General features: G+C 41.1%; 1 long non-coding RNA gene across 1 annotated transcript in view; it reads left to right on the top strand.

Moving 5' to 3' along the window:
• The window catches only part of LOC102755761, an 88,137-nt gene that overhangs the window by 52,523 nt on the left and 14,737 nt on the right, over positions 1–20,877 (top strand). Inside the window, exons 3-5 of the long non-coding RNA XR_435908.2 lie at positions 3,277–3,450; positions 8,005–8,110; positions 10,389–10,479. This is a non-coding gene — a long non-coding RNA (uncharacterized LOC102755761). The remainder of the gene's footprint in view (positions 1–3,276; positions 3,451–8,004; positions 8,111–10,388; positions 10,480–20,877) is intronic.

Below are 20,877 nucleotides of genomic sequence, written 5' to 3'. Positions count from 1 at the left end.
TTAAGAGGTTTTATTCCCTCCCTAACTTCAGGGGAAAATCCCTACCTGGGGAAACAACCCCTCTCGGAGAGGTGACCTTGGTCAAAACACAGTGCCAAGAAGGTGAGCAAACATATCAAGAACACTATGCCACATATGCCAGGTCCCCCTAAACAGCAAGGATGGACCGGCTCCCAGCAACTGATGAGCATTTATAAATAATTACAATGATTTCTTTTAAGAATTTCTAAAAATAACCTAATAAAAAAGCATAAGCCATGCAAATGACTTTCTAATGATAGAACCCTTTGGCAATATAGCTTCTTGTAAATGGAGATCAGTGAAGGTTAGTAAATATTAATAGAAAACCATGAAACACATACTATGAATAAATAAAATCAAACTGTCCTTGGAAATGGTCATCTTTCTTCAATGGAGAACCCAACAGATAGAGCAGGAGTGTGTTACAGAGACAGAAATTTCACAGGTTTGGTGATCTTTAGCAAATTGATTTTTCCTCCTATTTCTCCAGGCATTCCTTAAAAGCAGAGCTGAAATCAATATTTTGGGATTCTTGTTCAATACAAAAATGAAAGTTTCTGAACAATTTAATATCCAAATGTAGAAAGATGCATTTGTTTGTTTTCAACAATGGGAATTAGGGGTCTGATCCAGAATGTGTGCAGTACTGATGAGTTTCAGCATGTTTCTAGAGTACACTGCTGTTTATCTGCTCAGCAGAAGCTTTTGTGGTCTATGCATTTTATTGGAATGCCATTAAGTTTAAATACCTCTCTTAGCCTGAAGGAATAGAGCTGACCTGAGTGGTAGGCTTGGTGCTGCAGGAAGAATTTTCTCACTCAAAGCTGAAAATCTTGTACTTTATCATATGTAAGTTAAATTTGAGCAGGAAGTTTGGGTGTAATAAGTGAAAGAACTCTATGTGTACTTGGAAACTAGAATATGATTTCAAGACTGGAAAAACTGTAGAGAGCAAAGAAGACCAGCAGGTTGTGAATATGTGAAGGGTTATCACAAACATTTACATGGAACAGACATTGAATTCTTTGTTGGCCTTCATGAATCTACTTCATTTTAGTATCTGGAAAGGTGAGCTACATTTAATGGTCTGAGAATGAAATGGACAAGATAGCCATTATTCTTATTTAAAGACTAGAGGCCTGGTGCGTGACATTTGTGCACTTGAGGGGGGGGGGCACCTCAGCCTGGCCTGTGCCCTCTTGCAGTCTGGGACCCCTCAGGGAATGTCCCCTGAGGGGTCCTTAGCACTGTCTTGGAAGCAGGAGTGGCTCCCGCACTTGCCAGCTGTGAGGCTGGCTTCTGGCTGAGTAGCACTCTCCCTGTGGGAGTGCACTGACCACGGGGGGCAGCTCCTGTGTTGAGTGTCTGCCCCCTGGTGGTCAGTGCACATCTTTCTACTTTTGGTCGATTTGCATATTAGGTTTTTATTATATAGGATTGTCCATTCCACTATTTCTTATTATCTCTAAAACCAAGTTGTAATCTGTGAGCCCCACTGTGCCTCTTTCTTTTCACCTTTCTCTATAAGGAAATTAATGTATTTGAATTTAAGAATTTTGCTGTCACCTATGCATGTTTATTTAAAAACAAACAAAAATGAAGACCAGCCTCAAATCCCACTGGCTGTGGAAACAGTCATTATGGACACTTGTGAGCAAGCCATACCTTATGCATGAAAATCTCTGATTGGAATGATAGCAAAACCCTTACACTTTTGCAGGACAGTAAGTCCAATGCAGAATGGATTTGAAAGATTTGATGTGTAAATTAGCCATTGAAATCAGAGTGGGTGGGACCATAGTCCTGCAGCATAGGAAAAGCAGTGGTTCCCAAATCTAGTTAAGTATCAGAATCACCAGTGAACTTATTAAAATACAGAAGTGAAACCCACCTTACTGAATTTGTGTCTTTTGGGGTGAGGAACTCTTACCTTTTTAGTTTGCATTTTCTTTATTTTTAACTTAAAGTGCATCAAAATGATTTCTCTTAAAGTTTCTCTAAGTGTGGCTTGTAGTCTAGTTGCATTTGAGTCTAGGAGTGAGAGGGTGAGAGTGAAAGTGAGAAAGGAATGCATATTAAAATACAGATTCCTGAGCTTCACTCCAATCCTATGAATCTGATGAATGCTTCATGTGGGTTTAATTTTTTCATTAAGACTTCATTTTCTTAGAGCAGTTTTAGGTTTACAGCAAAATTGAGATGAAGGTACAGAGATTTCTCATATAACTTTGGCTCCCTACCATGCATAGCCTCCCTCATTATAAACATTCCCCCCAAGAGAGGTACATTTGTTACAATTGTTGAAGCTACATCAACACATCATAATCACCCAAAGTCCATAATTTACATTATGGTTCACTCTTGGTATTGTACATTCTATGGGTGTAGATGAATATATAATGACATGTATTCATCATTATGGTATCACCCAGAGTATTTTCACTGCCCTAAAAATCCTCTGTGCTTCACTATTCATCTCTCCCTCCCCACAACCCCTGGCAATCACTGCTCTTTTACTGTCTCCATAGTTTTGTCTTTTCCAGAATGCCATATAGTTGAAATCATACAATATGTGGCCTTTTTAGATTGATTTCTTTTACTTAATAATATGCACTTAAGATTCTTCTGTCTTTTCATAGCTTGAAAGCACATTTCTTTTAACACTGACTAAAATTCCATTGTCTGGATGAACCACAATTTATTTATTTATTCACCAATTGAAGGATATCTTACAAAATCCAGGTTTTGGCAATCATAAATACAACTGCTATAAACATTTATGTACAGGTTTTTGTGTAGACATAAGTTTCAACTCCTTTGAATAAATGCCAAGGAATGTGAGTATGGTAGAGTATATTTAGTTAGCAACCACCAAACTGACTTCCAAAGTGTCCGTGCCATTTTGCATTTCTGCTGGCAATTACTGAGTGTTCTCATTGGTCCGAATCTTCATCAGCATTTGGTGTTGTCATTGTTTCAGACCTTGGTCATTCTAGTAGGTGTGTAGTGGCATCTCATTGTTGTTTTAATTTTCTCTTTTTTTGATGACATGATGTGAAACATCTTTTCATGCACTTATTTGCCATCTGTATGTGTTTGGACGGTTTGCCATCTTTGGACGGTTTTTAAATTAGGTTGTTTTATTATTGTTAAGTTTTAAGGTTCATTATATATTTTGAATTATTCCTTTATCAGATGTGTCTTTTGCAAAAAGTTCTCCCAATTTGTGACTTGTATTCTCATTCTCTTGATCAGGTAATTCTTATATCAAAAGTGTTTGAGAATTCTATTGTATATTCTCCTGTGTATGGGCCATGGATGGAGGAGATCTGCATAATTTGAATCAATCCTAACAATCAATAGATGGGAACTGTCTCAGTCACTTTTTTTTTAGGGAAAGAAGCTACTCAATCCTACACAAGATACTTGGTAAATTATCAATATAATCTCATTTTTTATTGATAACCATGTTATGAAATAGATATTAAAATACTCATTATAAAGGACCTTAGTTGAAGTCCTAGAGTTGGAAAAAGTGGAACCAAGATAGGGTTCCACTAACTGATAACAAAGCTTCATGTCTATTATACCTGATTGCCTTCCAGTAAGTCTCTATGTGTACATCAGTGGAACTAAACTTTAATTTTTACTCTGATATTATCTAACTCTATGGTGTTAGGTATGTCTCTGGGCTTCCATTTCCTTACTCTTTATAGCTTAATTGTCATGTAAGGGTATGTCTCTATTTTCTATAGTAGTCTTCCTTCTTAAATATCTAATACAATACACTGGACCACAGAAAGAACATCTGTGGGAATAAGCCTATAATCTATGTTCTATTCTCTTCTAGGTACCTTTCTGAAGTCAATATTTAAATGTTTAAAAATTTTTTTATTTTCCACATGTGTACAGGCAGCCTGAGACAGAAATCTGGTGTGTTGAAGATGCATTGGCATTATTTACTAACTCAAATAACTTAGAATGTTCCCAGTCACCTGCCCTTACAATAGGGCCATAGATATTAACACCAACAGAATCTCAAGAGACTTACTCAGTGAGACTAGAAAAATAAAAAGTGGTCTCACATTTGGTATGGCTATTTGCCTTCTACATTCCTGGGTAAATGATGTCTAACCTCTGGCACCCTCTGTGTACAGTAAAGGTTAAGGGCCTTTACTTCTAGATGCCTATTGTATTTATAATGCAGGCTGCCTCATTCTAGAACTAAACACTTCTGGAAATATTAGCAGGGGCATTTAGACAGCCAGGAGATTTCTGGCAGCTTTTAGAGTCACCCAAACTTATGCCCACACTGTCCTCACAAGCGAGCACATGATTGAAGCCATGACTTAGATGCATACTTGCATGCCCTTCAATGTGACTAGGCTTTTCTGAATGATTTCCTCTGGCCCCTCCAGACTTAGCATTCATATCCCATGTTTTCTCAAGGTCCTTGGCTTGACTTACTCTTTCATCTCCTTGCATCCCATTTCCTTAGCAGTGGCCCTAAAGGATGCTGTCCATGGCCAGCCTTCAGCACTCAGCACTTAGTGGTCACTAAGTGTTCATATCTCCACCTCTCTACAGTTCTCTGACCACTGGGGGATAAGATGGGCAAGGGCTTTAACAAGGAAGAATGATCACATGCTGGTTTGCAGCAATGATCCTTATTTATTTCCTAATCCCAGCATAATTATTGATCTTGTTTCCTTTCCCTTACAAGATGGTCCGGGTTTGAATGATTTAACTTATAGTGTCACTCCATACACAATGTTATCTGTCCCAAGAACATGGTCCTATAGAATCACACCCAGTGTCCAAAAGGCACAGAATTACAAACCAAATAAATTGCTGCCTCTGATGATTTTTATGTATTATGGAGCTTTCTAAAACAGAGCTTCTCCTAGCACAGTCGCTGGTATAACACAGGCATAAAAATATGGAAGATTATTAAATCTTATCATTTGTCACATTACCTGGGTTAATGTAGATAGTAAACTTATAGTGAGTTAGCCCAGCATAGCATCTGCTAAGCTCCATGATAAATGAGCTTACCCCATAATAAAGTACATATTTTCCATTTTGAAAGGAAGCCCTAAACTTCTCAGACCAACTCATCCTTTCTGTTTGCTATTGCCTGATTGCCTTACTTATCAGTTCTGTGACTCATTTTTTAGATAAAGAGTAGTAAGTATTTAAAAAGTCAGAAGATACTATTACAGAAAACAAAGAACTGAGAGTTCTGTCTGTAATAAGTGTTTGGAGCTGAAGCAATCCAAGGTAAAGGAGGAGAAAGCGCCCATGAAAGGAATGTTTGTTTGGGCTTTACAAGTGATGATAACTTATTCAGAAAGAACGGGAGTTTGGATTGAGAAGGATGGGAAAGATTGAGGGGAGCTCTAAAAGTCTTATTTTTTTGTGATATGTCTAACTACAGTGATGGCCTCTGTATTTCAGATGATGTAGGAATACTGCTCTCCCATCGTGGGCCCAAAGGAAATATGTGCTTTTGGAGGCAGACAGATTCCAGGTCTTGGAATGAATGGGAAGCCTTAGAGCAATCACATGTCCTCTGCTTGGAATGCATTCCTGGGGATTTGTGGTCTTTCCATCTGGGCTGCAGGTGATGGCGTGGGATTAGATCAGGGAGGAGGAAAAGGCCCAAGAGGGAATCCAAGATCCTGGGCTTGGCGGGAGCTTTAGCTGGATTAACACGGAGGCAGCAATCATGGCAAGGAAGAGGAATTTTTAACTCCCAAGGGCAGCATGCTTGGGTACAGTATTGGGGGCACATGGTGAGTCTAAGCAATAATAGCAGAGCACCTGAGTTTGGAAGTGAAGGAGAGCAGAAAACTTCTTAAGCAGCAAAGATTAGAGGAGCCATGCTTAAACACAAAGACAAGAGCAAGGATGAAGGACTAGAGATTGGTCACAAAGAAAGAGACATCTTTGGGTATGACATTAGCTTTTAAGTTCTTTAGGGAAGATCAGAGTCTATGACCCCTTAAATATTTGAAACAACTTGTAAACAAAAACCCAACTTGTAAACAGATGTACTATGTTCTACGTCGTGATGCAGAAGTGGTTGATTTAGAGAAGGCTGTACTTAAAAAATGACTGGTTCAAGTCTTATGTGTACCCTTAACTTCTAATATATGTTTGGGCATTTCATTTTGCCTCTGTTTCTTCACTTAAAAAACTTGGACTGTAAATCCGTGCTGTCTAATATGGTAGCCACATATGATTTTAAAAACTTAAGTAAAAAATTCAGATCTTCAGTCACACTAGTCACATTTCATGTGGTCCATAGCTACATGTGTTTAGTGGCTACCATACTGGACAGGGAGGAAAATATGAAAGATTTTCATCTTTGTAGGAAGTTCTTTTGAACAATGTTGCCCAAATTATCTCTAAGTCTACTTCCAGTCTGGATTTTCTCTAAGTCAGTTTGAGAACTGTAAAGAAAGGTCAGGGATGAAGCCAGATGCCATTTATGCCCAACCCAGGAATCCTCTGTCTTTGCAATGAAGCTCCCACTGTCTTAGTGGAGGTTTTCTCAGAGTTGAGCCATAGTCTGAGGCTCTAACTCCCCTTCTCCATTCACAGGTATCAAATCTGCATTGCAGCATTGCCTACTGCTTCTCCCTTTAACTTGTACAGGCATTGTTCTCAATAAATCACTTGCACTTCTAATTCCATCTTGGAATCTGTGTTTTGGAGGACCTGAAATGAAATCTGAGAGAAAGTTCTTCATGACAGACAGTTAGAATCATCAAAGAATATGACTTCAAGTCATAGTATGAGCAAAATATCTCTTGCTCCTCACCTTCCTGGTCTCTACCTCTGTTTTGCCTATTCTCTTGGAGTAAATTCGATAGTTCAGAGTTCACATTTGATCTCTGGCCATACCTTAATTCAAGGCCCACCCTCACTCAGGATAAAGATTCTGATTCTCCTTTCCTCTCTGCTCCATGGCCTTGGCCAACTTCCTCATTCCCAGATTTGGGCTTTGAATACTAGTGCAGGCAAGCCAGTAGGCACCTTCTTGCCTGGAAGGAAAGGTGAAAAAGACTGCAGATGAAACTCAGAAAAAGAAAGTGGGCTATTCCAACATGTGTAACTTAGATGTGCCAGCCTGGGAGTCTAGTGGAGTTGCAGAAGGGCACCCAGAAGGGTGCAGGCCAGTCAATAGAATTCCTTGAAATTCATCTAGTCTTTGGGGAGGCTTGGAAAAATAGGAAATGTTCCTAAAAAGGCAATGGTGGAATATGTCATATCACTCACTTTTTTTTTCTGTTTAATATTCAACAAGTGTTTGTGCTATGCTAGGTCCTGTCCTTGCTAGAGATGAAAATATAAATTAATTGAGTCCTTGTTGCTCCTGGGGTCCATGGTCTAGACTTTAGACTTGGAACAGGAATTCAGGAACTCTATATGAGGCAGAAAACAAGCAATAGACCTAAAAGAAAACATCCCAGTCAAACTATGGGCAAGAAAGAATTGAAGTTAATACATAGGAGGTGGCTCTGGAGCCACTCAAACTATCCTACCTCAGGTGGCTCTGGGGTTTGAACTTGAGACTCAAGCAGCTCTTGATGGGGGAGAAAAGAACAGTAGAATCTGGGAGCCAGGAAGAGTTGAACTCTGGCCTTCCTGGATAGACAGTTTGCAGATTTCTGAGTGACATATGAGATTCTGGAGGACTGAAAGAAGTGCTCACTGGGCTTCTGATTATAATTCATCATTCTATAGCAGCTAGTGTTTGTCAATTGAAATATACAGAATTCATCCAAACAAAAAACTTGTACTATAGGCAGGTGTAAAAGGCTGCATGTAATAGAGGCCTCACTTAATAGAGGCATATGTGAGATAAACCTTCAATTCCCTACCCTATACATGCCCTGTTCCTGGTGTGATTCTGCTTTATGAAGTCATGAAGGAAGGACCCAGACTTCTTCTCTCTTGTTGCCCTAACATCCCTAGGTGATGCTCTAAACCACATGGTCCAAGATTGCTTACTACCATGCCGGGATTCCATCCAGAATGAAGAGGGAGAGAGGAAGAGGCAAACATGCCTTTCTCTTTAAAGGTAGAGCCTGGACATTACACACATCTATTATGCTCAGGTCCCACTGGCCACAGTTTACTCTCACTGTCCCTAGGAGAGACCATGTGCCAAGGTGAAGACAATGGATAGCGGTAGTGGGTAATTCCCATCAATCCCATGTACACACTTAATTTACAGAGTGCGGCCCATTTCTAGCACTTTGCTAGGTAGGATTTCTAAACCTCCTTTTTACCATCACGATCCCTCAGACCTACCTCTAGTAATATTTCTTTTTCACCCATGGATTGTAACTATGTTTATTTGTAACTGTGAACTTCTTGCCAAGCAGAAACTATTCATTTTATTATGTGCCAAGCCTGGCACAAAGTAGATGCTCAAAACATGGGCTATCTGGCTCAGTTAAATGCTTGGTGAGTGGATGAAATCCTCCAAAAATGAAATGTTACAATATCCCTGCCTGAAAGAGACATTCAACTCAAGGCACTTATTTCCCCCCTGTGAGGACAGACTGGACTTATACTTTTTAATTTTTAGATATATTTTTGCAATTTTTGAGATGATTTGAAAAAAAAATCTATTCAGATTAGGTATGATTTACTGAAGGGATAATTAAATTTGTGTAGAGGCTTCAAATTTGGCTTTCCCAGATGCAAAGGTCACTGTGCATTTCAGCCCCAGGCCTCTCTAAGCAGTCGCTCATTGCATTCCTCTGTGGGTAGGAACTGGACAACCTTTCTGGCTTGGTTATACCAAGTGGAAGTAACATCCTTTCCCACCCCCTGCCACATCAAAGGGGCCCTGGGAGCAGGGAGGAGTGTTATGTGGCTTTTCACTTCAGGAAGCAAGCATAATGATGCTATTCATTGCATTAGCTGCAAAAAAACTATCATTAAGTCTTTGAATGTCGTATAATCACAGGGAAGGGAACCAATACTTTGGAGTTCCAAATATGCCAGGCGCTTAGCGACCACCATCTCGTTTAATCTTCTCAATATTCTATGAGGAAGGTAATTTGAATCCCCATTTTACAGTTGAGAGTCATCTTAGAGAGATAAAATAATGTGCTGATGTGGTTCTAGGGGTGCATGAGGGTCTGCCTCTCCAAAAGCCTGCACTCTTTCTAGGATGTCAAATGGCCATCCCCTCTATTCCTAGACTACTTTGTAATGCATAAGTTGCCTTTGTAACACCAACTCTCTTGACCTTGACTATTGTCCTCTGAGGTGTGGGAGGCAAGGGTGTTTGGTCCCATTTTGCAGATGATGAACGGAGGTTCACAGATTAACTGACTTGCTGCATATCACACTGCTATGAGAGACAGAGCAGATCTTTAAGTCTAGGGCTCTTTTGTAGAGGTTGTGTAATTGGTAGGAGTAGAGAAAATGAGTTGATTTTTAAAAAATATCAAACACTGTCACAATAGAGTCCAAGAGAGGTGACCGACTTGTCTTGATTTTCCCAGGACTTTCCTGGTTTAAGTACAGGAAGTCCTGCATCCTGGGAAAACCCATGGCCCTAGGCCAGTGGTTGGCAAACTGTGGCTCGCGAGCCACATGTGGCTCGCAAGCTGCAGTTTGCCGACCACTGCCCTAGGCAATCTGAGAAGGTTGAGTTCTGAGTGGGAACATTTTCTTGAATTATACAGAAATCAATAATTTTTTTGACAAAGTCATGACTGGGAAACAGCATCATAAAAACACTTGATTTCTGAATAACAGTGTGATTATTGTTGGCTCAAAGTTGTTTACTAAAAACATAAACTCCAGTGGGGAATCCATTCAGAGTTCAAGAACTTGCCCCAGCTGTGTCTGGTAATTGTGCCTCCGTCCCATTGGTCTTCATCTTAGCACCAAGACCACTCTGCATCATCTATGTATTTAGCCATCAGTGGTTCTCAAACTTTGTCAACAGTCACACGGGGAACTTATTAAAACACTGATTGCCCCGGTCCCAGAGATTATTATTCAGTAGGTCTGGGGTGGGCCTGGGAACTTATACCTCTAACAAGATCCCATGATGCTGCTAATTTGTGGAATAATCTTTGAATAGTACTTGGTGACTTGGATGGTCCCTCAAGTGTGGGTGTAAGGCAATCCTTTGGGGTATGTGAAAAAGATTTAACATTTATGTATATTCTTATAAAATTAAAACATTTCTAAATAGAAAATAGGATAAATAATGTATTTACTACATATACAGTAGTATATGTAAATAATTTATATGTAAATAAATACACATAATTAGGGTTGGGTGTCAAAAAGAGCTTGAGAGAATTGACTAATCAACTTTTCTCCAATAGGGCAGGTGAGTCCTACAGCAGAGTCACCTCTTTGCATCCAAACTTGCATCGTGGAAGACAGTTGGGGCTGTGTTTCCAGCAGGCTGCCCAGGTGATTCTTCTGTATGTGGAAATTTGAGAGCCCTGATCTGCATTCTGGGACCCAGTTTCTGAGCCAATGGTTTCCCAGGTGTGGTCCCAAAGCAGCAGTAGCATCATGGGAAACTCATTAAAAATTCAAATGATGAGGCACCACCCTAGACATACAGAATTGAATACTCTGGGAGTCCTGCCTAACCATCTGTGGTCTAACAAACCCTCCAGGAGAGTCTGATGCCTCATAAAGTTTAAGAAACACCGTTCTCCACAGGAAACCTTCAAGGAAACTTCTAGCTAGTGACTCAGTAATGGGTTATCTTAGAGCCCACTGTTTCTGACTTTTGGACTTGCAGACAAGTCTCTCTTGAAGCCTGAATTCCCTGGGAAAATGAATTCCTAGCTACTTTAATCTGTCATAGTATCGAAGATGAACAAACTATGTCTAAGCCGTTCTGAATCTCAGTTTTTTTGACCTGTAAAGTGGGCGAGCCCTGATAATACCTTAATTGTGAGGATCCAATTAGACAATGGGTGATAAAATGGTTTTGTTGATTGCACTTTGAAAATCGTATTTAACTTACAATTTGAGCTTTGTTTGAATTTCTGATTCACAGGATTTGTTCATCCATCTCACCTGATCCATTCCCACTTTCATTTTCTTCTAGTGATGGTGATACTATTTACTGCGTGGCCACTATCTGTCAGACACTGCTAATTCTTTACACACAATTATTGCTAATCCTTACCAGCCAAATCAGTATCCCCATTCTACAGTTAAGGAAACCAAGATCTGAAGAATTTACAGAAATTCCCTAAAAAATAGAGCTTGGATTTAATTCAAGGCCACCTGAATATGAAACCGACACCCCTTGAATCACAGCACATGAAAATCCTTATTCTGGCCTCATCCTTAGAAGTTGACATTTGCTTGTCCCTTTTGGGTCCCAAGTTCCCTGAGGGTAGCTTGTCTCCCAGGCCCTGAGCCCTGGTTTGGACATGGCTGCAAGGGCCTAGCAGTATCCTGCTGGAGTCAGCTGATGCCAGGGGCACACAAGAGTCTGTAAATATCACTGCTTCACCCCAAAGCAGTCACATTTCTGCCTCAAACCCCACCTGAAACTCTGCCTTTTAAATACTATGACTTTCTATTTTCAGCACATGGTTACACAGGCTGCCTTAGGAGCCTGTCTTATCCGTTTGCTTTTATATGCATAAAGTGGTGCACTGTGTGCTATAGGTGCTGTTGGTCGCTGCCCAAGAGCCACTCCCCACTTTGTTACAAGAATCTGATTTGTTCAGCCACTTTCTCCTTTTCCCTGTGAATCAGAAGCACCCACCCCCATTCATTGCAGCTCTGTTCTTCCAGTTGTTGGTTTAGGAAGGGCATATTACACAGTAATGGCCAATGGCTGAGAGGAGAAGTCTTCTGAGGGCTTTTGGGGAAAAGTTCTTCACTGACAGAGAGACATTTGAGAAGATATGCCCGTTTCTTGCCACATGACATTTTTCTGCTTGTGGGTTCTTTGAACCATGGCAGCTGTGTTGTGTATATGAAAAGAGCTAGAGTACAATTCTTGAAAATCTGAGCCAGAAGGGGTCTTGGACACAGCCATGTCCAAGAACATACTACTTTTTTTTTTTTTAGATAAAGAAAAGAGCCCAAAGAAGGTAAGTTGTCCAAGGCACCTGCTATGGACTATATGTTTGTGTCCCACCACAATTCATACTAGTATATTGAAGCCCCACTCCCCAATGTGACTGTATTTGGAGATAGAGTAAGGATAAATAAGGTCATGAGGGTGGGTCCTGATCCAATAGGATTAATCCTATATAATAAAAGGGTAATATGCAAATTGACCCTAACAGTGGAATGACCAGAATGACCGCTTGACCAGTCACTATGAGGCACACTGACCACCTCTCAGTGTCTTTCCCCAGCCATCAGGCTCCCATCACCTGATGGCAAATGGGGTACTGGGGGTGGGTGGTGGGGATGTGGGTGCCAGGCCAAGGCCCTCGCCCCACTGGTTGCCCCCCACACAAAAGGCGATCTGCAGTGGGGGCAGGACTGGCGAGTGGGTGGGAATGGCCACCTCTCGGTCCTTCCCCCTGGCTGGCAGCCTCTAATTGCCCAATGATGGACAGGGAACCGGGGGTGGGTGGCAGTGGGGGGTGGGGCCGGCTGCAGGCAGCTGGGGAAAATGGCCCTGATTGCAGGCCAGGCCTGCTGACAATACCCATGCACAAATTTCGTGTGCCAGGCCTCTAGTGTCTTTATAAGAAGAGACATCAGATAGCCCCCCCTCCTCTCTGTCATGTGAGGACCCAGTGAGAAGGTGGCTGTCTACAAGCCAGGAAGAGAGCCCTCACTAGAAGCCAAATTGGTCAGCACCATGATCTTGAACTTCTCACCCTCCAGAACTGTGCAAAGTAAATTCCTATTGTTGAAGCCACCCACTCTGTGATATTTTGTTATAGCAGCTAGAGCAGACTACGTCAGCATCTATATATTGGTTGGCTCTGTTGCTTTAAGCCGGCCTGTCTGTACTTGCTCTGCTACTGTCTGTGTGACTAGGGTACATCACACCTTCTCTCTGAGCCTCTTTCTAACATAGTAACAAAGGGGTAGTGATTCCTATTAGCTCACTTTCTAGGCCCATGATAAAAATAGATGCTATGACAGGAGTGGAAGAGCTTTTTAAATTGCACAATTCCAACCAAAAAATATTTTGTAATTATACTAGACACCAAATATATGTATATTGAGGTGAAAAGCGCTATACCCAGGGTGCGAACAGGCCTTGGTAGTGGGTTAAGGGATTCAAGTAGAAAAAGAGGAAAGAAAGGATGTTAGAATGCAAAATTGCTGGTGTTTGGGACACTGTTTGACAGACACTGTGCTAGTCATAGTGCATCTATTATTTTGTGTCATCGTCACATTGACCCTGAAAAAACAGGCGGTTTGGTTATTACCAGTGAAGAAACTGAAGCTGTGAAAGACTCAGTGTATTATTGAGGTAATGGGTGTCTGAGCAGGATTCGTACCTTCATTACTGGCTCAGCACCATGCTCTTTCTGCCATACCAGGCCATGAGCCCCTCCAGAAACTTGAAGGTGTCAGTCTGAATGACCCAGTCTGAGATCCTGCCTCTACCAAACCAAGGCTTGCCTTTTCCCTCAGGTTCTGACCTGGCTAAGCAGTGGGACTGTACCGGTTAAGGTGGGGTGGACAGTGGAAGAAGGTTCAGAAGTCATCATGCCAATGATCCTGGTGACCAGCCATAGCCACCTCCTCCCACTCTATCAGCTTAGTCCACAAAAATCCTGATATGGTCAATTCTTCAGGTTTGATTTGGTGCCTAAGTCATGTAATTTGCTTTTGTTAGTTGTGTTTGGTCTCCAAATATGAGCTCTGGGATGAAGGCAACAGGAAATAGAGTCTGTGACTTCAAGTCAGACAGGCCTGGGTTTAAACGCAGGCTTTACTGGCACTCATTTTGTGGCCTTGTGCAAGTTTCTTCCCTGTCTCAGTTTACCCACCTGTGACATGGGGACAACACCTGACTCAGGATTATTATATATAATGATGTTGACTGTAGTTTCCTATATAGTAAATACTAAAAAAAGATAGCCATTCCTTAAATTCATTTATAGAAAAGAGAAGCAAATAATTTAACTTTTCCTTTTCCCCATTAGTACTCTAGATCCTACAAGTCCAGCTACTATCTTTTTTTATATCTCTATACCTTTCTCATTTGTGCTCAAATTAGCCTTTATTTCCTACAACTATATTCCCTTCAGGTTCTTTTTCATCTTTTCTATGCTTTGCCCTCCCAGCTCAGTTTATCCTTACAAATGGATTCTATTATTCTCAGCTTCTCTCTCCAGCCTCTCCCTTTCCTACGCCCTCTGTCCATTCTGCAACAGGGACTTTTTCACCTCAGGCTCCTTATAGGTTTTCATACAGACAGTTGTGTCTGCCCTGAGTTTGCCTCCAGCTCCCGTCAGTATGTATCCTGTTCCTGGAGTTGTTGTGGCTGAAACACTGGAAGCGATTCCCCATGACATCCACGGAGGTGCATCTGGCTCCTGTAGCCTTTAAAGCCCTACAGTGCATCTGGTAGAAAATGTTTTTGGCCAACAAGGAGCTCAATTATCTATGCACTCTGTCCTCCAATCTCCCTTTCAATCTGTTAAAAACATCCAGATTTCGTGGGTTCCATTTAGGATGGAAAATGGTAATCACTTGGGAACTCCTATAGTAAAAACCTCTGCTGGCTTCCCATTGCCCATGGAGGAAATGCTAAAGCTCTCTGCAGGCAATCAAGACCCTCACAGTCCAGCTCACATACAGCCTTTAATCAGGGTTCTTAATCTGGGGTTGGGAATCCCTTGAAGTTTCAAGCAGAATTGTTTGTATACACTTTTTTTTTTCCTGAATAGAAAGTCCAAAGCTTTCATCAATTTCTCAAAGAGGGCCAAAAATCAAAATGATTAGTGCCCATTAATCCATTAGGCTTGTCCTTGAATCAGGTAATTGCCACACCAAACTCATTTCCATAGCCTTAGTTCCAAACGTCTTGCCCTGCTGTGCCCCTACCTACTGCCTTCCTAGCCCGCATCTTGCACCTTCTCTCAATTTCCTATTTGCTATTATCCATGTTTCCTCTTTATAGCATTGTCCTGAGCATCAAAGCTGGCCATTAGCTTTATTTTCCTGATAATGACTTAGTTTGCCATTAATAATACTTTCCTGATAATGTCTTCGTTTGGCCTGCCCTCAGACCCTGAGACTCAGTCAGGTGTAGATGGTGAGTTTTGAGGATGATCTTAGAAAACCTGAGTAAGGGAGTGGGGAAGTAAGGGTAGAAAAGAAGCTGATAGAACATCATTATCAAACAGGTTAAAGATGTGGGCAGCCAGAGTCTGATCCTGCTGGGCAGCACATGGCTCAGGGTTTCCCTACCTGAAATAAGTGAAAAGGAGTATTTATCCACTATGAATCATTTCCTGGGAGCTTCGGAGAGGAGACATCAATTCTCTAGTGCTCTGGGTTGCCTAGCATGCTAGCAGAGTGGGCTACTGCAGCTAGAGTTATAGGTGATACTAGTAGTAGCTGGATGTGGGACTGGCCTGTACAGAAATGGTATGTGATGAAGGGACATAGCTAGGGCCCCAACAGCGTCTGCTTCATCTTTTGACTAGGCATTTTGTAGCTCTGAGTAAAGACCCTTCCCAGTCCAGCTCAGTCTCTGAGCTACCTGTCCTTATAGAAGGCTCTCCTCTTCATTTGCTGCACAAGATCTCACCAGTTCCCAGATGTGAACAATATTGTCTAGCTTCTGTCTGATTTTTCATTTTGTTCCTGTTGCCTAGGACAGTGGTTGGCAAACTGCAGCTCATGAGCCACATGCAGCTCTTTGGCCCCTTGAGTGTGGCTCTTCCACAAAATACTGACTTCTGCACATGGGCCACGAAGTTTCAATCACACTGTTTGTGTGCGCCCGCACGTGGTATTTGTGGAAGAGCCACACTCAAGGGGCCAAAGAGCCGCATGTGGCTCGCGAGCTGCAGTTTGCCGACTACTGGCCTAGGATGTCTCCGACTTCTGCTGAATATTTAGTCATAATTCAAGGCCAAGATTAAATGTTCTCATTTACACAATGTCTTCACAGATCTACCTGATTAAGAATCAAACTGCCTACCTCTTTTGGTCTCTTGACATTTCATGTTTGTTTCTATGACACTGGTGAAACATCACAGGTGGATGTACTGTCTCCTTTCTTGAGAAGTGTAGCTCTGAGGTCAGGGACTGGTTGATCAATCTTTCAGTTTCAGAGGTGAAGCAAATGTTTGGCACGCAGCTGGTGTTTGAAGAAGATGTATTGAGCTGAAGTTCACAGTATCCAAGAATACAGTGCTTGACTACATCATGCCATTGGATATGAACTATGAACTGTTTCATTTGGCGTCTGAAATCTGACTCCATATGTGGTTAATTCAAGGGACAAAGTCTATTTTCTTGCATTGATCTATTGTGATATAATCTGCAGTTGCCCCTCTGTAAATAAATACTTTAAGATTGCCCTAAAATGATCCTACAGAGAAGAATATTACTTAATGTAATAAATACTCACAACTAACTATATCCTGAATGCAAGAAATACCTGAAGGTACTTTCAGGGAACTCTCAGTCTTGCTCTGCCACTTCCTGGTCATGTGAACTTGGACACAGAAATTTGTCATCTATCATCTCAGTTTTCTCTAAGTATTTTAGGAGTCTTGTTCCTACTCCATGATGCACAAAGATACTGTGATGAAAATGATAAAGATAATTTTCTTTGATATTTTTCAGCTCTGTTTCTTCTCCTTTCTCAATACTAAATTAGAAATTATGCAGTTAGAACCACAATATCTAGCCTGTATTTACAATCTTGGAGAGGTGCCTATAACTGTTCTGTGTGTATGTAGAAGTATTCTCTTTATGAGCAGATTGTAAACTCATTACACAAGTGTCAAGTCTCCATGCCCCAGAATGTGTGCACTGGACTGGGTTATTATAAAATAATGAGGGACTAATGAAAACCTTTTGGATAACTTCAGGCCCATCTCAATATTTCTTACTCGGCCTTCAAGGCTCAGTTCAGATGTGTCCCTCAGGAAACCTTTGAGCATTGAAGTTGGGCTGGGTGCCCATGCAGTGGTTCTCTAGCATCTGGTGCTTGTCACATTATATTAAAATTATTGTCTCTGTTTCCTCCTTATCAACTGTCATCTCACTGAAGTCAGGGATAATACTCTGGCTTCTCAAATGGAGTGTTTAATATAAAGAAGATTCTCAGTCAGTGTTTGTACAGTAAATGGAATTGAACACAGGTGTACATGTTTTCTTGTGTTGGAGGAGAATCTATAGTAATTCCAGAGGTGAGTGATATTCTCAGCAGACCTTCCTCCAACATCTCCTCTTCCCCCCTCATCCATTCAGTCTTTCATTACCTTCCTTGAGTAATTTGCAGAACAGGTTAGATACAAATCTAATGAAGCCCAAAAAATTTACAGTACTTCTGGGAATTGCTCTACTTACATAGTTTCTAGAGATAATTGCTCACTCATGCTCTCACTTTACCTTTTGTTTCTTTGTTCAGAGGAGGAAATGCGTTGTGTTTCTGGAGGGTGAGAGAGGCTACTAGTTAAATTGTTTAACATAAATATTTGGTAAGAACAGTAGGCATGGATATGCCATGTCTGTTTTCTGAGAAGTATTGGTCATTTTAGAAAACCATTAGATGGATTTTTTTTTTTTTTTAGCTCTTGATGTGTCTAATAATTTTTATGGCCTTTTAAGGTATTTCTTTTGATTTTAATTTACTTTCCATTGATGTTTTTCTGCCCTCAAACATTTTGGTACTATATTATCAGAATGTAGCCCCAAGAGTTCAAGAGTGTGTTCAGACCTTTCCTGTACTAAGAATGAGATTGATCGAGGTCCTTCCACAGGGTGGCAAAGAGGTCCTGGGCTGAAGGATGGGGATTGGTTATCCAGGGCAGGTAGAAGTAAGGTAATCACAAGGGATAAGCCAACCAATCCATGTTCAGAGTAACCTTGTCCTAAACTATGAAAACACAGAGAAAGTAAAACTGGGAGAGGAGACAGGGTGCAGACATTAAGGCTAAGCCATTGATTAGAATACTCTAGGTCAGAACAGTGTCACATGTGAGCTACAGAAAATAGGAAGTAATTAAGGAATGAAGGAAATTGTGTGCAAAAGAAGCCACCAAAGCAGTCCATTTACTGATGCCTCATATATGATGTAGAGACAGGTGCAGCCCCTTAAAGCTATTCCAGTAGTCTGGACAGAAGATATAGACAAAAGATCCCTGTTCATACCATCTTGCCTTTCCAGCCCTAGAAACTTTTCTGGAGTGATATTGTACTATCTGTGGAGAGAGTAAAAGTCTTAGGCTGTCATGCCTTTTATGATTTTCCGCCAATATCTATTCCCCACTCATTTGGATTCTACTTAAAAAATAAAAAAGTCAACCTACAGACCTACCATGCCTGTACTTCTCCTGTGTGGTATGTGAGCCTGTGAGAAAGCTATGAAAACTTAAATATAAAACGGGTGTCCAAGCCCTGGAAACAAGAGAGAGCAAGACCAAATTGATTCCAGTACCATGCAAGAGACACCGTATCCCAATTTAACCTGAAATGTTGTGTCTGCAGCCACCAAACTTTTTCTTGTGGCTTCGACCCTCCCACACATGTGCCACTTATTATGCAATTGGAGCACCAACAGGAAAGGAATGGTTTTCATTCATCTCAGCTCATAGCTCCCCTTTCTCCTCTCATACCAGTGCTGGCACATGCAGAGGAAGAACAGAAGTGCACTCTCATACCTCAGATGGACCACAATGCTCACAAAATACAGGGGTGGGCAAGTGTAGGTCTACAGTTGTAAGTATATGGAACACAGAATTTATTGTTGTATTATTTTTGATTAATTATTATATTATTTTCCATAGAACAACTGTAAACCCACTTTTGCCCGCCCCTGTGGTTTCCAAAAAGCAAGCCAGCCCTATGCTCATTCACTACAACCTTAGTGAACTATCCACCAAAACCAACTCCAATTAGCTATTTAATAAAAGGTACACATTGAAATCTAATTACTGAAAAACATGGACTAAAATCTAAGATCCTCAATTCAAACGATATCTTTGGATTATATAATGAAATTGAAAGAGATGGAAAAGCTAAGGAAGCTTAGTGTCTCAAGTAATTCAATGCACATATTCTGAGTGCGGGCAGTGTTAGGATCTGTGAGGACAACAGACATGGTTTAGACATTGTTTCTGGCTTCAAGGAGCTCACAGTCTATTGAAAGATATTCACGGGCACTACCTACTGATACAACAGTATTTGTTCCTTTGGGGGGTGGAACATGTCTGAAACCCAATTCTATTTATTACAATGAGGCTTTTCTTCTCAAGTCAGAGTCACTCCCCTGATTGATTCAAGAATTCCAAGGAACTTGAAATAAGTTAAAGAGGTCAGTCCTGATTGCTATTGTCCCACACTGAAAAAAGAGGAAACTCTAATTCGTGGCCTGCATGGTCTTATTCTCTGCTGCAGTTGTTCTTCATAGGATGTTGCCACATAAAATCAGGTTCTTCCTTGATGTATGACATGACCATTGCAGTAAGTTCTACAGGGTCTCAGAGACAGTCACAGAGACCAGGTATCCCTGTCTGCCATAGGAAACTAAAAGGGCATAAAGCTGTTTTTGAATTGGAGATCACTAAGAACTGAGAAGGTGATGTGTTTGATGTATCTTCCATATTAATATTGAAGATCCCCAATTTGATAGGAATGTTGGAATGGAGTTTCTGGGAACTTTAAACAAAGATAGAAGTACCAGAGAGGGTGCAGACCTGGGAGAGAGAGATAAAAGTTCAGTTTTGATCATGTTGATTCTTGGGCCTCTGAGAGCAAATTTTGAGTAGGCATTTGGATATAAAGGAGCTACAAGAGTGGCTGGGGTGGATATAGAAATCTGTGTATCATCATCACATTATTATTAATCCTATATTGTAGATGAGGTTACATAACTTGCTGGAATCTCTCTTATATTCATTGTCATTTCGGGGTGGGTATAGGAGGCAACAGATAGATCTCTCTCTCTCTCTCTCTCTCTCTCTTCTCTCTCATCTCTGTCCCTGTCCCTGTCCCTCTCTCTCACTTCCATATGCCTCTGTGCCTAGAGTAGAGTCTTATTCATAGGAAGTGCTCAATAAATATTTTCATATTTCCCAAAGGCTCCTTACATAGACATCTCAGACCCACTTAAAATCTTCTGGCGACTCTGGTCATTTGGAAGAGTGTTTTTTGAAAATGTGAGCTTTCTGATGGCTGTTCTCTGGGAGACAACAGACGAGGAAACACTCAGTGAGACTGCTAATTGCATTTACTGGACCACACGCCTTCCCTGGCTCTCGGAGGAATACACGTTTCCAAGAAATAATGAGGTTTGTCTGAGGTCCAAGGGCACTTAGACAATGGAGAACACAAGTCCCTCAGGTAGTGGGTAATGTCTCTGCCTGTCTCAAGATCTAACTGGCTATTGCCTTATTGATGTCCGTACAACTAGCACTTCGGGATACTTGTGTTTAGATTTTATATACACAAAATTACGTTATTTTGATTAGTCTAGGCCAGGGGTGGGCAAACGTTTTGACTCGAGGGCCACAATGGGTTCTTAAACTGGACCGGAGGGCCAGAACAAAAGCATGGATGGAGTGTTTGTGTGAACTAATATAAATTCAAAGTAAACATCATTACATAAAAGGGTACGGTCTTTTTTTTTTTTAGTTTTATTCATTTCAAATAGGCCGGATCCGGCCCAAGGCTGGT

This window comes from Myotis davidii, unplaced genomic scaffold (assembly GCF_000327345.1).
Source record: "Myotis davidii unplaced genomic scaffold, ASM32734v1 scaffold79, whole genome shotgun sequence".
NCBI classification, from domain to species: Eukaryota; Metazoa; Chordata; class Mammalia; order Chiroptera; family Vespertilionidae; genus Myotis; species Myotis davidii.
Note: the sequence above shows the minus strand (reverse complement) of the source record. Positions and strands in the feature narration are given on the sequence as shown.